Source organism: Scyliorhinus canicula, chromosome 15 (genome assembly GCF_902713615.1).
Source record: "Scyliorhinus canicula chromosome 15, sScyCan1.1, whole genome shotgun sequence".
Taxonomy (NCBI): Eukaryota; Metazoa; Chordata; class Chondrichthyes; order Carcharhiniformes; family Scyliorhinidae; genus Scyliorhinus; species Scyliorhinus canicula.
The window spans coordinates 80,649,225-80,666,865 of record NC_052160.1 but is presented as its reverse complement, the minus strand read 5'-3'; the positions used below and the strand labels follow the sequence as shown (position 1 = coordinate 80,666,865).

Here is a 17,641-nt window from a genome sequence, read left to right as displayed (position 1 = left end):
TCTCACCGGCAAGACTTGCAAGTGTTTTCAAAAGCTTGCTCCGCAGCAGCCGCCTGTGACAGTGACGTAGGTGAGGATAGGCACACCCCTCTCCCATCTGATTGGGAGAGTCACCCTCTCCCATCAATTAATGTGCGAAGTATTAAAGATACTTCGCGGTGTGTAGCCACACTCGGCTACCTAGAAAATGTAAGAGCCGACCTACTGTTCCTGCAGGAGTGTGGGATTCCACACCTCAGCAACTACAGGCGCTGGTCGAGCTGGTGGTCCCACGGGCCATCCATCTGGTCAGGAGGAAACGACTGTCGTTCCTCCGGCCTGGGTATTCTGCTACGGGGAGGCAATTTCACCATCTCCGACGTTAAGGAGGTGGTGGGGGGACGCCTCCTAGTAGCAGACGTCAAATACAAAAACACCCCTATCAGACTTATTAACGTGTATGCCCCAGCCGTAAAAACTGAAAGACTGACTGTCCTTCAGCAACTACCACTGCTGTTGGCCACCTCCATGCCGGTCATCCTGGGCGGTGACTTCAACTGCATCATCGATGCAGATGGACGATCCGGCAGAGCCGGCAGCAAACTAGACGCTACGTCCAGACTCCTGATGGAAACGGTAAAAGACGCCAAGCTGCTCGACGTCTTCAGCAACCCTGCAGACGGAGCGCAGCGTAGATACACATGGTCACGGCCAGATGGGTCCGTCCGTTCCAGAATAGATTTCTTTTTCGTGTCCCGTGCTTTCACGGTCAGGCCCACCGACGTCAAGCCGGTGTTCTTCTCTGACCACTGCCTCCTACTGGCTGACTGCCACCTGCAGGAAAACCAGGGGGTGGGCAGGGGGACATGGAAGCTAAATGTAAAACTGTTGACCCCAGAGAACCTCCAGGAACTCAAAAGGGATTACAAAGGTTGGAGAACCGTGAAACCCCTTTTTGAGTCTCCACATCTCTGGTGGGAAGCAATCAAGGGGAACATCAAAAGGTTCTTCATCCTCAAGGGCATACAGAAGGTGAGAGAGAGACGAGGGGTCACAACCAGGCTCCAGAAAAGCATGCAAAACTTACTCCAGCTGCAGTCGATGGGGGTTGATGTCAAGGAGGATCTCCAAGAGGTGAAGAGCCAGCAGGCCTCTCTCTACACCTCGGAGGCCTCCAAGGTTATCTTCCGGTCCAGAGTCCGCTCTGTGGAGCAGGATGAAAAGTGCTCACGCTTCTTCTTCCAAAAGGTACACAGGGACACCTCTGTGATCAGCAGCCTGAAGGAAGAAGATGGCTCTGTAAAGACATCGCAGTCTGACATACTGAGGATCAGTCAATCCTTCTATGCCAGACTGTATGATCTGAAGCCAACAGACAGCACTGTTACCCAGACCTTCCTGTCGTCTATCACGGAGGTCTTAGACGACAACGAGGGGGAAAACCTGGACAAACCACTAACTCTGGACGAGCTGACAAAGGCCGTCAAGTCCTTTGAGACGGGTAAGACTCCCGGAAGCGACGGCTTACCGGCTGAGTTGTACTTGGCTCTGTGGGACTGGATGGGCCCAGACCTACTGGAAGTGTACGAGAGTATGCTTCTGGATGGCAGCATGTCAGAATCCATGCGGAAAGGCATCATCACCCTCATCTACAAGCAGAAGGGGGAAAGGGAAGAAATTCGAAATTGGCGACCCATTTCACTGTTAAATGTGGATTACAAAATCCTAGCCAAAGTCATCGCCAATCGGGTCAAGTCTGCTCTGGAGTCGGTAATCCACCCTGACCAAACCTGTGCTGTACCCGGCAGGAAGATCTCTGACAGCCTCGCGCTGCTCAGGGATACGATCGCCTACGTGCAGGACAGGAGGGTGGACACCTGCCTCATCAGCCTTGACCAGGAGAAGGCTTTTGACAGAATATCGCACACCTACATGATGGATGTGCTCTCCAAAATGGGGTTTGGGGAGGGAATTCACAATTGGATCAAACTGCTCTACACAAACATCTATAGCGCAGTCTCAATCAATGGGTGGGAATCAGAAAAGTTCCAGATCAAATCTGGAGTCAGGCAGGGCTGCCCTCTCTCCTCGGCCCTTTTTGTATGCTGCATAGAACCTTTTGCCGAGTCCATCAGGAAGGATCCGGACATGAGAGGGGTGACGATCCCTGGCAGCGGAGGCACGCAAGTCAAGGCCTCCCTGTACATGGACGACGTCGCCGTCTTCTGCTCGGATCCCGCGTCTGTACGCAGGCTCTTGGACACCTGCGACCAGTTTGAACTGGCCTCAGGAGCCAAGGTAAACCGCGGCAAGAGCGAGGCCATGTTCTTTGGGAACTGGGCCGACCGATCCTTTGTCCCCTTCACGATCAGGTCAGATTACCTGAAAGTGCTGGGGATATGGTTCGGAGCGGCTGGGGCATGCACCAAAAACTGGGAGGAACGAATCACCAAAGCAAAACAGAAACTGGGCTGGTGGGAGCAACGCTCCCTCTCCATTGCGGGCAAAACCCTGGTCATCAGGTGTGAGGTACTCTCGGTGTTACTGTACGTGGCGCAGGTCTGGCCCATCACTCGGACCTACGCCGCAGCAGTCACCCGGGCCATCTTCAAATTCATCTGGAGATCCAAGATGGACCGGGTCCGAAGAGACACAATGTACAAGCCTCTAGATAAAGGAGGGAGGAACGTACCCAACGCCGCCCTCATCCTGATGGCCACCTTTGTGGGCAACTGCATCAAGCTGTGCGTAGACCCCGGGTATGCAAACACCAAGTGTTACTTCATACTCAGGTTCTACCTGTCCCCGGTGTTACGAAGGATGGGCCTGGCCTCATTGCCGCGGAACGCTCCAAGTAGTTGGACCGTACCGTACCACCTATCCTTCGTGGAAAAATTTTTGAAGGAAAACACCTTTGACCACAAGGCAATGAAGCAGTGGTCAGCACGTAATGTCCTCGAGACCCTCAGAGAAAAGGAGACTGTGGAGGACGTTGGACGGTTCCCTGAGCAGACTGTCAGAGCCATCTGGCAGAATGCCTCATCACCAGAACTTTCAAACAAGCACCAAGACCTCGCTTGGCTGGTGGTGAGAAGGGCCCTCCCTGTCAGATCCTTCATGCACACCCGAAGGCTCAGCATCAATGCACGCTGCCCTCGGAGTGGTTGTGGGGGAAATGAAACAGTCACACACCTCCTTGTGGAATGTGCCTTTGCAAAGAAGGTCTGGAGTGAGATGCAGTGGTATCTGTCAAGGTTCATCCCGAGCAGCTCTGTGACACAGGACTCTGTGCTCTATGGACTGTTTCCAGGGACCCACACCGAGACAGATATCAACTGCTGCTGGAAGGTCATCAACTCGGTGAAAGACGCTCTTTGGTCTGCCCGAAACTTGCTGATCTTCCAGTGCAAAGAATTGTCCTCGACCGAGTGTTGCAGACTGGCACATTCCAAGGTCCAGGACTACGTGCTGAGGGACGCACTCAAGCTTGGGGCAGCGGCCGCCAAGGCGCAATGGGGAAAGACCACAGTGTAAGGTCTTACCACCAAATGTACACCGAGGGGTTGGTAACACTGTAAAACCCCTCGGTCCGGAGTTCTTTTTTTTCCATTACCAGAATGTATGTATGAAAGAAACAAAGTAATGTAAATATTGAAAAAAGAAATGTAACTTATAGTAGGATACGTGTGCAACGTTATCCCAATGAAATTGACGACAAATGAATGTAACTGAGACGGAAATGTACAGTCAAGGTATTTTGAAATGTTCTGTAAAGATTAAGATAAATTTTATGAATAAAGTATATTTTTTGAAAAAAAAAAAAAAAAAAAAAAAAATCTGTTCTTATCAGTTTAATATCTGATACGTCCCTTATCTGGGGACCATATATTAAATTGATTTTTGGAGCAGGGAGATGGAATAGGGGCTTGCTCCGTCCACTCCACGCATCAACCTGGTATTGCAGTATCTCCAGGAATGGTGCACACCACCCCTTCTTGGGGAATTTACAAGTCAAAAAACAGTTCAAACACATACAAATACACACTTTATCTCACTCAATCACTAAACTACTTTGGCGAGACAATTCCCAACTCCATCAAACTGCTCTACACAAACATCTATAGCGCAGTCTCAATCAATGGGTGGGAATCAGAAAAGTTCCAGATCAAATCTGGAGTCAGGCAGGGCTGCCCTCTCTCCTCGGCCCTTTTTGTATGCTGCATAGAACCTTTTGCCGAGTCCATCAGGAAGGATCCGGACATGAGAGGGGTGACGATCCCTGGCAGCGGAGGCACGCAAGTCAAGGCCTCCCTGTACATGGACGACGTCGCCGTCTTCTGCTCGGATCCCGCGTCTGTACGCAGGCTCTTGGACACCTGCGACCAGTTTGAACTGGCCTCAGGAGCCAAGGTAAACCGCGGCAAGAGCGAGGCCATGTTCTTTGGGAACTGGGCCGACCGATCCTTTGTCCCCTTCACGATCAGGTCAGATTACCTGAAAGTGCTGGGGATATGGTTCGGAGCGGCTGGGGCATGCACCAAAAACTGGGAGGAACGAATCACCAAAGCAAAACAGAAACTGGGCTGGTGGGAGCAACGCTCCCTCTCCATTGCGGGCAAAACCCTGGTCATCAGGTGTGAGGTACTCTCGGTGTTACTGTACGTGGCGCAGGTCTGGCCCATCACTCGGACCTGCGCCGCAGCAGTCACCCGGGCCATCTTCAAATTCATCTGGAGATCCAAGATGGACCGGGTCCGAAGAGACACAATGTACAAGCCTCTAGATAAAGGAGGGAGGAACGTACCCAACGCCGCCCTCATCCTGATGGCCACCTTTGTGTGCAACTGCATCAAGCTGTGCGTAGACCCCGGGTATGCAAACACCAAGTGTTACTACATACTGAGGTTCTACCTGTCCCCGGTGTTACGAAGGATGGGCCTGGCCTCATTGCCGCGGAACGCTCCAAGTAGTTGGACCGTACCGTACCACCTATCCTTCGTGGAAAAATATTTGAAGGAAAACACCTTTGACCACAAGGCAATGAAGCAGTGGTCAGCACGTAATGTCCTCGAGACCCTCAGAGAAAAGGAGACTGTGGAGGACGTTGGATGGTTCCCTGAGCAGACTGTCAGAGCCATCTGGCAGAATGCCTCATCACCAGAACTTTCAAACAAGCACCAAGACCTCGCTTGGCTGGTGGTGAGAAGGGCCCTCCCTGTCAGATTCTTCATGCACACCCGAAGGCTCAGCATCAATGCACGCTGCCCTCGGAGTGGTTGTGGGGGAAATGAAACAGTCACACACCTCCTTGTGGAATGTGCCTTTGCAAAGAAGGTCTGGAGTGAGATGCAGTGGTATCTGTCAAGGTTCATCCCGAGCAGCTCAGTAACACAGGACTCTGTGCTCTATGGACTGTTTCCAGGGACCCACACCGAGACAGATATCAACTGCTGCTGGAAGGTCATCAACTCGGTGAAAGACGCTCTTTGGTCTGCCCGAAACTTGCTGATCTTCCAGTGCAAAGAACTGTCCTCGACCGAGTGTTGCAGACTGGCACATTCCAAGGTCCAGGACTACGTGCTGAGGGACGCACTCAAGCTTGGGGCAGCTGCCGCCAAGGCGCAATGGGGAAAGACCACAGTGTAAGGTCTTACCAGCAAATGTACACCGAGGGGTTGGTAACAGTGTAAAACCCCTCGGTCCGGAGTTCTTTTTTTCCATTACCAGAATGTATGCATGAAAGAAACAAAGTAATGTAAATATTGAAAAAAGAACTGTAACTTATAGTAGGATACGTGTGCAACGTTATCCCAATGGAATCGACGACAAATGAATGTAACTGAGGCGGAAATGTACAGTCAAGGTATTTTGAAATGTTCTGTAAAGATTAAGATAAATTTTATGAATAAAGTATATTTTTTGAAAAAAAAAAAAAAAAAATCTGTTCTTATCAGTTTAATATCTGATACGTCCCTTATCTGGGGACCATATATTAAATTGATTTTTGGAGCAGGGAGATGGAATAGGGGCTTGCTCCGTCCACTCCACGCATCAACCTGGTATTGCAGTATCTCCAGGAATGGTGCACACCACCCCTTCTTGGGGAATTTACAAGTCAAAAAACAGTTCAAACACATACAAATACACACTTTATCTCACTCAATCACTAAACTACTTTGGCGAGACAATTCCCAACTCCATCAAACTGCTCTACACAAACATCTATAGCGCAGTCTCAATCAATGGGTGGGAATCAGAAAAGTTCCAGATCAAATCTGGAGTCAGGCAGGGCTGCCCTCTCTCCTCGGCCCTTTTTGTATGCTGCATAGAACCTTTTGCCGAGTCCATCAGGAAGGATCCGGACATGAGAGGGGTGACGATCCCTGGCAGCGGAGGCACGCAAGTCAAGGCCTCCCTGTACATGGACGACGTCGCCGTCTTCTGCTCGGATCCCGCGTCTGTACGCAGGCTCTTGGACACCTGCGACCAGTTTGAACTGGCCTCAGGAGCCAAGGTAAACCGCGGCAAGAGCGAGGCCATGTTCTTTGGGAACTGGGCCGACCGATCCTTTGTCCCCTTCACGATCAGGTCAGATTACCTGAAAGTGCTGGGGATATGGTTCGGAGCGGCTGGGGCATGCACCAAAAACTGGGAGGAACGAATCACCAAAGCAAAACAGAAACTGGGCTGGTGGGAGCAACGCTCCCTCTCCATTGCGGGCAAAACCCTGGTCATCAGGTGTGAGGTACTCTCGGTGTTACTGTACGTGGCGCAGGTCTGGCCCATCACTCGGACCTACGCTGCAGCAGTCACCCGGGCCATCTTCAAATTCATCTGGAGATCCAAGATGGACCGGGTCCGAAGAGACACAATGTACAAGCCTCTAGATAAAGGAGGGAGGAACGTACCCAACGCCGCCCTCATCCTGATGGCCACCTTTGTGTGCAACTGCATCAAGCTGTGCGTAGACCCCGGGTATGCAAACACCAAGTGTCACTACATACTGAGGTTCTACCTGTCCCCGGTGTTACGAAGGATGGGCCTGGCCTCATTGCCGCGGAACGCTCCAAGCAGTTGGACCGTGCCGTACCACCTATCCTTCGTGGAAAATTTTTTGAAGGAAAACACCTTTGACCACAAGGCAATGAAGCAGTGGTCAGCACGTAATGTCCTCGAGACCCTCAGAGAAAAGGAGACTGTGGAGGATGTTGGATGGTTCCCTGAGCCGACTGTCAGAGCCATCTGGCAGAACGCCTCATCACCAGAACTTTCAAACAAGCACCAAGACCTCGCTTGGCTGGTGGTGAGAAGGGCCCTCCCTGTCAGATTCTTCATGTACACCCGAAGGCTCAGCATCAATGCACGCTGCCCTCGGAGTGGTTGTGGGGGAAATGAAACAGCCACACACCTCCTTGTGGAATGTGCCTTTGCAAAACAGGTCTGGAGTGAGATGCAGTGGTATCTGTCAAGGTTCATCCCGAGCAGCTCAGTAACACAGGACTCTGTGCTCTATGGACTGTTTCCGGGGACCCACACCGAGACAGATATCAACTGCTGCTGGAAGGTCATCAACTCGGTGAAAGATGCTCTTTGGTCTGCCCGAAACTTGCTGATCTTCCAGTGCAAAGAACTGTCCTCGACCGAGTGTTGCAGACTGGCACATTCCAAGGTCCAGGACTACGTGCTGAGGGACGCACTCAAGCTTGGGGCAGCTGCCGCCAAGGCGCAATGGGGAAAGACCACAGTGTAAGGTCTGACCAGCAAATGTACACCGAGGGGTGGGTAACAGTGTAAAGCCCCTCGGTCCGGAGTTCTTTTTTTCCATTACCAGAATGTATGTATGAAAGAAACAAAGTAATGTAAATATTGAAAAAAGAACTGTAACTTATAGTAGGATACGTGTGCAACGTTATCCCAATGGAATCGACGACAAATGAATGTAACTGAGACGGAAATGTACAGTCAAGGTATTTTGAAATGTTCTGTAAAGATTAAGATAAATTTTATGAATAAAGTATATTTTTTTGAAAAAAAAAAAAAAAAAAAATCTGTTCTTATCAGTTTAATATCTGATACGTCCCTTATCTGGGGACCATATATTAAATTGATTTTTGGAGCAGGGAGATGGAATAGGGGCTTGCTCCGTCCACTCCACGCATCAACCTGGTATTGCAGTATCTCCAGGAATGGTGCACACCACCCCTTCTTGGGGAATTTACAAGTCAAAAAACAGTTCAAACACATACAAATACACACTTTATCTCACTCAATCACTAAACTACTTTGGCGAGACAATTCCCAACTCCATCAAACTGCTCTACATAAACATCTATACCACAGTCTATCGCTTATCGGCCTTTTGGCTAACATCAAGTGTAGCGCACTTGATCGGGGGAAGCACAGTCTATCGATCTTGATGTCGATCGTGGATTGGAGACACTGAAGACTGAAGAGACGTTTGAGCTCAGCTGCTATTGGTGGATCTTCATGCTGGCCTAAACCTTGGTTTGGGCCTAACGCCGGTACAGTCAAGAGCCAACGTCGGAGCTATGACCACTGCTGCATCCCGACCACCAGGCTGGGGAGTGCGAAACACTGTCCGAGTCACAGTCAGGAAGTCGGAAGGGAAGTCGCTTGTGGATCGAATTTTCTTCGTGAAGCGGGTACTGATCGACTGCTGCGGCTTTCAACCAACAGATATCTTCTGCTTGCAAGATTTCCCCAAAAACGGTTACTTCGATGTCACCTTCAGGAATGTTGCTGATTGCATCAAGAAAAAGGCAACCAGAGCCCCCTGTCTATCCTGACTGCGGAGCCTCTGTTCACGCTACCATCGCAGAGAAACCGGGTTATTACGCTGCACATGTACAACGCCTACGTCCCCATGTCAGATGTGCTTACGTTCCTCGCCAGGTACGTTGACCTGAAAAGCGACAGCTTACAACTAAAGGACACCTTTGGCATCTGGACATCGAGCACCAGGTCAAGGTAACCCTGCGAACGAACGCCAATGGAACCATCTTGCACCCACCCTCCAGTTTCGCCATTGGAGGAAACCGAGGCTACCTCTACTACGGGGGGCAGCCACGAGTATGTCACACCTGTGGCAAAGCGGGGCACATGGCCGCCAACTGCAAAGTCACCTTCTGCAAAAACTGCAAGCAGGAGGGGCACATGACAAAGGACTGTAAGGAAGACAAGAACTGCAACCTGTGTGGGGAGGCCGGCCATCTTTACAGGGCCTGCCCAAAACGTGGGGCAACGTATGCACAAATCATCAGCGGCGGAGCCAAAAAGGCAACCACACAGGAGGTACAGGCACCCTCCATCGACAAAGACACCACACCACAGAATGCCGAAACTCTACAGCAAGGCCCTCAACAGAATGTGGAGGCCCCAGCACAGCCTGACAAAACAACCCCACTCCCATCTGGCGAGGAACACGAGACAACCGAGGATGGAACAAAGAGTGAAGAGCGCTGGGAAACGGCAGGCACAAGAAAAGCAAAGAGGAAAATAAAAAATGAATCAAAGAAACCCCCGACGGGGAATGGTAAAAAGCGGCAACTCAACAGCGCCTCAACTCCTGCGATGAAGGCGAGCAATCAAAGAATAGGCCTCAATCAAAGAGGCAAAGCACCAATGTGGGAGGGGATGCACAGAATCCCCAGACCACAGACAGGAACGAAAACAAAACTCAACCAGAGCACCAACCTCTGGACGATGGGAATCGGCCTACAACCCCAACACCTGCTGACTGCCACGCCGGGCACAACGGCTACACCCCCACGCCCTCCACATTGCACATCCATCAGGCTCAAGACCACACTGAGGACAATGGCAGCTTCCTAAACCCTGATACGGTGAAGCATTTTGAGAACACCACCGGCATGACGGGGAACTTTGAACAGCTGGAACAACCAACTGAAATGGACTCTGAAACCTGAGACTGGTAAATCTACTCTTTTTAAAATGGGTTTTAAAATCGCATCAATTAATGTGCGAAGTATTAAAGATACTTCGCGGTGTGTAGCCACACTCGGCTACTTAGAAAATGTAAGAGCCGACCTACTGTTTCTGCAGGAGTGTGGGATTCCACACCTCAGCAACTACAGGCGCTGGTCGAGCTGGTGGTCCCACGGGCCATCCATCTGGTCAGGAGGAAACGACTGTCGTTCCTCCGGCCTGGGTATTCTGCTACGAGGAGGCAATTTCACCATCTCCGACGTTAAGGAGGTGGTGGGGGGACGCCTCCTAGTAGCAGACGTCAAATACAAAAACACCCCTATCAGACTTATTAACGTGTATGCCCCAGCCGTAAAAACTGAGCGACTGGCTGTACTTCAGCAACTACCACTGCTGTTGGCCACCTCCATGCCGGTCATCCTGGGCGGTGACTTCAACTGCATCATCGATGCGGATGGACGATCCGGCAGAGCCGGCAGCAAACTAGACGCTACGTCCAGACTCCTGATGGAAACGGTAAAAGACGCCAAGCTGCTCGACGTCTTCAGCAACCCTGCAGACGGAGCGCAGCGTAGATACACATGGTCACGGCCAGATGGGTCCGTCCGTTCCAGAATAGATTTCTTTTTTGTGTCCCGTGCTTTCACGGTCAGGCCCACCGACGTCAAGCCGGTGTTCTTCTCTGACCACTGCCTCCTACTGGCTGACTGCCACCTGCAGGAAAACCAGGGGGTGGGCAGGGGGACATGGAAGCTAAATGTAAAACTGTTGACCCCAGAGAACCTCCAGGAACTCAAAAGGGATTACAAAGGTTGGAGAACCGTGAAACCCCTTTTTGAGTCTCCACATCTCTGGTGGGAAGCAATCAAGGGGAACATCAAAAGGTTCTTCATCCTCAAGGGCATACAGAAGGTGAGAGAGAGACGAGGGGTCACAACCAGGCTCCAGAAAAGCATGCAAAACTTACTCCAGCTGCAGTCGATGGGGGTTGATGTCAAGGAGGATCTCCAAGAGGTGAAGAGCCAGCAGGCCTCTCTCTACACCTCGGAGGCCTCCAAGGTCATCTTCCGGTCCAGAGTCCGCTCTGTGGAGCAGGATGAAAAGTGCTCACGCTTCTTCTTCCAGAAGGTTCACAGAGAGACCTCTGTGATCAGCAGCCTGAAGGAAGAAGATGGCTCTGTAAAGACATCGCAGTCTGACATACTGAGGATCAGTCAATCCTTCTATGCCAGACTGTATGATCTGAAGCCAACAGACAGCACTGTTACCCAGACCTTCCTGTCGTCTATCACGGAGGTCTTAGACGACAACGAGGGGGAAAACCTGGACAAACCACTAACTCTGGACGAGCTGACAAAGGCCGTCAAGTCCTTTGAGACGGGTAAGACTCCCGGAAGCGACGGCTTACCGGCTGAGTTGTACTTGGCTCTGTGGGACTGGATGGGCCCAGACCTACTGGAAGTGTACGAGAGTATGCTTCTGGATGGCAGCATGTCAGAATCCATGCGGAAAGGCATCATCACCCTCATCTACAAGCAGAAGGGGGAAAGGGAAGAAATTCGAAATTGGCGACCCATTTCACTGTTAAATGTGGATTACAAAATCCTAGCCAAAGTCATCGCCAATCGGGTCAAGTCTGCTCTGGAGTCGGTGATCCACCCTGACCAAACCTGTGCTGTACCCGGCAGGAAGATCTCTGACAGCCTCGCGCTGCTCAGGGATACGATCGCCTACGTGCAGGACAGGAGGGTGGACACCTGCCTCATCAGCCTTGACCAGGAGAAGGCTTTTGACAGAATATCGCACACCTACATGATGGATGTGCTCTCCAAAATGGGGTTTGGGGAGGGAATTCGCAATTGGATCAAACTGCTCTACACAAACATCTATAGCGCAGTCTCAATCAATGGGTGGGAATCAGAAAAGTTCCAGATCAAATCTGGAGTCAGGCAGGGCTGCCCTCTCTCCTCGGCCCTTTTTGTATGCTGCATAGAACCTTTTGCCGAGTCCATCAGGAAGGATCCGGACATGAGAGGGGTGACGATCCCTGGCAGCGGAGGCACGCAAGTCAAGGCCTCCCTGTACATGGACGACGTCGCCGTCTTCTGCTCGGATCCCGCGTCTGTACGCAGGCTCTTGGACACCTGCGACCAGTTTGAACTGGCCTCAGGAGCCAAGGTAAACCGCGGCAAGAGCGAGGCCATGTTCTTTGGGAACTGGGCCGACCGATCCTTTGTCCCCTTCACGATCAGGTCAGATTACCTGAAAGTGCTGGGGATATGGTTCGGAGCGGCTGGGGCATGCACCAAAAACTGGGAGGAACGAATCACCAAAGCAAAACAGAAACTGGGCTGGTGGGAGCAACGCTCCCTCTCCATTGCGGGCAAAACCCTGGTCATCAGGTGTGAGGTACTCTCGGTGTTACTGTACGTGGCGCAGGTCTGGCCCATCACTCGGACCTACGCCGCAGCAGTCACCCGGGCCATCTTCAAATTCATCTGGAGATCCAAGATGGACCGGGTCCGAAGAGACACAATGTACAAGCCTCTAGATAAAGGAGGGAGGAACGTACCCAACGCCGCCCTCATCCTGATGGCCACCTTTGTGTGCAACTGCATCAAGCTGTGCGTAGACCCCGGGTATGCAAACACCAAGTGTTACTTCATACTCAGGTTCTACCTGTCCCCGGTGTTACGAAGGATGGGCCTGGCCTCATTGCCGCGGAACGCTCCAAGTAGTTGGACCGTACCGTACCACCTATCCTTCGTGGAAAATTTTTTGAAGGAAAACACCTTTGACCACAAGGCAATGAAGCAGTGGTCAGCACGTAATGTCCTCGAGACCCTCAGAGAAAAGGAGACTGTGGAGGACGTTGGATGGTTCCCTGAGCAGACTGTCAGAGCCATCTGGCAGAATGCCTCATCACCAGAACTTTCAAACAAGCACCAAGACCTCGCTTGGCTGGTGGTGAGAAGGGCCCTCCCTGTCAGATCCTTCATGCACACCCGAAGGCTCAGCATCAATGCACGCTGCCCTCGGAGTGGTTGTGGGGGAAATGAAACAGTCACACACCTCCTTGTGGAATGTGCCTTTGCAAAGAAGGTCTGGAGTGAGATGCAGTGGTATCTGTCAAGGTTCATCCCGAGCAGCTCAGTAACACAGGACTCTGTGCTCTATGGACTGTTTCCGGGGACCCACACCGAGACAGATATCAACTGCTGCTGGAAGGTCATCAACTCGGTGAAAGACGCTCTTTGGTCTGCCCGAAACTTGCTGATCTTCCAGTGCAAAGAATTGTCCTCGACCGAGTGTTGCAGACTGGCACATTCCAAGGTCCAGGACTACGTGCTGAGGGACGCACTCAAGCTTGGGGCAGCTGCCGCCAAGGCGCAATGGGGAAAGACCACAGTGTAAGGTCTTACCACCAAATGTACACCGAGGGGTTGGTAACAGTGTAAAACCCCTCGGTCCGGAGTTCCTTTTTTCCATTACCAGAATGTATGTATGAAAGAAACAAAGTAATGTAAATATTGAAAAAAGAACTGTAACTTATAGTAGGATACGTGTGCAACGTTATCCCAATGGAATCGACGACAAATGAATGTAACTGAGACGGAAATGTACAGTCAAGGTAATTTGAAATGTTCTGTAAAGATTAAGATAAATTTTATGAATAAAGTATATTTTTTGAAAAAAAAAAAAAAAAAAAAAAAAAAAAATCTGTTCTTATCAGTTTAATATCTGATACGTCCCTTATCTGGGGACCATATATTAAATTGATTTTTGGAGCAGGGAGATGGAATAGGGGCTTGCTCCGTCCACTCCACGCGTCAACCTGGTATTGCAGTATCTCCAGGAATGGTGCACACCACCCCTTCTTGGGGAATTTACAAGTCAAAAAACAGTTCAAACACATACAAATACACACTTTATCTCACTCGTAAGAAGTCTTACAACACCAGGTTCGCACTCAATCACTAAACTACTTTGGGGAGACAATTCCCAACTCCATCAAACTGCTCTACATAAACATCTATACCACAGTCTATCGCTTCTCCGCCTTTTGGCTAACATCAAGTGTCGCGCACTTGATCGGGGGAAGCTAAGGATTCGATCTTGATGTCGATCGTGGATTGGAGACACTGAAGACTGAAGAGACGTTTAAGCTCAGCTGCTATTGGTGGATCTTCATGCTGGCCTAAACCTTGCTTTGGGCCTAACGCCGGTACAGTCAAGAGCCAACGTCGGAGCTATGACCACTGCTGCATCCCGACCACCAGGCTGGGGAGTGCGAAACACTGTCCGAGTCACAGTCAGGAAGTCGGAAGGGAAGTCGCCTGTGGATCGAATTTTCTTCGTGAAGCGGGTACTGATCGACTGCTGCGGGTTTCAACCAACAGATATCTTCTGCTTGCAAGATTTCCCCAACAATGGTTACTTCGATGTCACCTTCAGGAATGTTGCTGATTGCATCAAATTCTTGGATATGTTTAAAGAAAAAGGCAACCAGAGCCCCCTGTCTATCCTGACTGCGGAGCCTCTGTTCACGCTACCATCGCAGAGAAACCGCGTTATTACGCTGCACATGTACAACGCCTACGTCCCCATGTCTGATGTGCTTACGTTCCTCGCCAGGTACGTTGACCTGAAAAGCGACAGCTTACAACTAAAGGACACCTTTGGCATCTGGACAGGCGAGCACCAGGTCAAGGTAACCCTGAGAACGAACGCCAATGGAACCATCTTGCACCCACCCTCCAGTTTCGCCATTGGAGGAAACCGAGGCTACCTCTACTACGGGGGGCAGCCACGAGTATGTCACACCTGTGGCAAAGCGGGGCACATGGCCGCCAACTGCAAAGTCACCTTCTGCAAAAACTGCAAGCAGGAGGGGCACATGACAAAGGACTGTAAGGAAGACAAGTACTGCAACCTGTGTGGGGAGGCCGGCCATCTTTACAGGGCCTGCCCAAAACGTGGGGCAACGTATGCACAAATCATCAGCGGCGGAGCCAAAAAGGCAACCACACAGGAGGAGGTACAGGCACCCTCCATCGACAAAGACACCACACCACAGAATGCCGAAACCCTACAGCAAGGCCCTCAACAGAATGTGGAGGCCCCAGCACAGCCTGACAAAACAACCCCACTCCCATCTGGCGAGGAACACGAGACACCCGAGGATGGAACACAGAGTGAAGAGCGCTGGGAAACGGCAGGCACAAGAAAAGCAAAGAGGAAAATGAAAAGTGAATCAAAGAAACCCCCGACGGGGAATGGTAAAAAGCGGCAACTCAACAGCGCCGACAACTCCTGCGATGAAGGCGAGCAATCAAAGAATAGGCCTCAATCAAAGAGGCAAAGCACCAATGTGGGAGGGGATGCACAGAACCCCCAGACCACAGACAGGAACGAAAACAAAACTCAACCAGAGCACCAACCTCTGGACGATGGGAATCGGCCTACAACCCCAACACCCGCTGACTGCCACGCCGGGCACAACGGCTACACCCCCACCCCCTCCACATTGCACATCCATCAGGCTCAAAGCCACACTGAGGACAATGGCAGCTTCCTAAACCCTGATACGGTGAAGCATTTTGAGAACACCACCGGCATGCTGGGGAACTTTGAACAGCTGGAACAACCAACTGAAATGGACTCTGAAACCTGAGACTGGTAAATCTACTCTTTTTAAAATGGGTTTTAAAATTGCATCAATTAATGTGCGAAGTATTAAAGATACTTCGCGGTGTGTAGCCACACTCGGCTACTTAGAAAATGTAAGAGCCGACCTACTGTTTCTGCAGGAGTGTGGGATTCCACACCTCAGCAACTACAGGCGCTGGTCGAGCTGGTGGTCCCACGGGCCATCCATCTGGTCAGGAGGAAACGACTGTCGTTCCTCCGGCCTGGGTATTCTGCTACGGGGAGGCAATTTCACCATCTCCGACGTTAAGGAGGTGGTGGGGGGACGCCTCCTAGTAGCAGACGTCAAATACAAAAACACCCCTATCAGACTTATTAACATGTATGCCCCAGCCGTTAAAACTGAGCGATTGGCTGTCCTTCAGCAACTACCACTGCTGTTGGCCACCTCCATGCCGGTCATCCTGGGCGGTGACTTCAACTGCATCATCGATGCGGATGGACGATCCGGCAGAGCCGGCAGCAAACTAGACGCTACGTCCAGACTCCTGATGGAAACGGTAAAAGACGCCAAGCTGCTCGACGTCTTCAGCAACCCTGCAGACGGAGCGCAGCGTAGATACACATGGTCACGGCCAGATGGGTCCGTCCGTTCCAGAATAGATTTCTTTTTTGTGTCCCGTGCTTTCACGGTCAGGCCCACCGACGTCAAGCCGGTGTTCTTCTCTGACCACTGCCTCCTACTGGCTGACTGCCACCTGCAGGAAAACCAGGGGGTGGGCAGGGGGACATGGAAGCTAAATGTAAAACTGTTGACCCCAGAGAACCTCCAGGAACTCAAAAGGGATTACAAAGGTTGGAGAACCGTGAAACCCCTCTTTGAGTCTCAACATCTCTGGTGGGAAGCAATCAAGGGGAACATCAAAAGGTTCTTCATCCTCAAGGGCATACAGAAGGTGAGAGAGAGACGAGGGGTCACAACCAGGCTCCAGAAAAGCATGCAAAACTTACTCCAGCTGCAGTCGATGGGGGTTGATGTCAAGGAGGATCTCCAAGAGGTGAAGAGCCAGCAGGCCTCTCTCTACACCTCGGAGGCCTCCAAGGTCATCTTCCGGTCCAGAGTCCGCTCCGTGGAGCAGGATGAAAAGTGCTCACGCTTCTTCTTCCAAAAGGTGCACAGAGAGACCTCTGTGATCAGCAGCCTGAAGGAAGAAGATGGCTCTGTAAAGACATCGCAGTCTGACATACTGAGGATCAGTCAATCCTTCTATGCCAGACTGTATGATCTGAAGCCAACAGACAGCACTGTTACCCAGACCTTCCTGTCGTCTATCACGGAGGTCTTGGACGACAACGAGGGGGAAAACCTGGACAAACCACTAACTCTGGACGAGCTGACAAAACCGTCAAGTCCTTTGAGACGAGTAAAACTCCCGGAAGCGACGGCTTACCGGCTGAGTTGTACTTGGCTCTGTGGGACTGGATGGGCCCAGACCTACTGGAAGTGTACGAGAGTATGCTTCTGGATGGCAGCATGTCAGAATCCATGCGGAAAGGCATCATCACCCTCATCTACAAGCAGAAGGGGGAAAGGGAAGAAATTCGAAATTGGCGACCCATTTCACTGTTAAATGTGGATTACAAAATCCTAGCCAAAGTCATCGCCAATCGGGTCAAGTCTGCTCTGGAGTCGGTAATCCACCCTGACCAGACCTGTGCTGTACCCGGCAGGAAGATCTCTGACAGCCTCGCGCTGCTCAGGGATACGATCGCCTACGTGCAGGACAGGAGGGTGGACACCTGCCTCATCAGCCTTGACCAGGAGAAGGCCTTTGACAGAATATCGCACACCTACATGATGGATGTGCTCTCCAAAATGGGGTTTGGGGAGGGAATTCACAATTGGATCAAACTGCTCTACACAAACATCTATAGCGCAGTCTCAATCAATGGGTGGGAATCAGAAAAGTTCCAGATCAAATCTGGAGTCAGGCAGGGCTGCCCTCTCTCCTCGGCCCTTTTTGTATGCTGCATAGAACCTTTTGCC

General features: G+C 51.2%; 3 non-coding genes and 1 pseudogene across 3 annotated transcripts; all 4 read left to right on the top strand.

Moving 5' to 3' along the window:
• The first annotated feature begins 3,780 nt into the window (after positions 1-3,780).
• LOC119979195 lies at positions 3,781-3,968 on the top strand. The gene has a single exon (XR_005463679.1). It is a non-coding gene; the product is annotated as a U2 spliceosomal RNA (small nuclear RNA).
• Positions 3,969-5,891: 1,923 nt separating this feature from the next.
• On the top strand, positions 5,892-6,072 carry LOC119979189 (annotated as a pseudogene).
• Positions 6,073-7,995: 1,923 nt separating this feature from the next.
• Positions 7,996-8,179, top strand: LOC119979177. Its single transcript, XR_005463672.1, has one exon. It is a non-coding gene; the product is annotated as a U2 spliceosomal RNA (small nuclear RNA).
• A 5,446-nt stretch (positions 8,180-13,625) lies between these two features.
• LOC119979200 lies at positions 13,626-13,817 on the top strand. Its single transcript, XR_005463682.1, has one exon. It is a non-coding gene; the product is annotated as a U2 spliceosomal RNA (small nuclear RNA).
• The last annotated feature ends 3,824 nt before the right edge of the window (positions 13,818-17,641 follow it).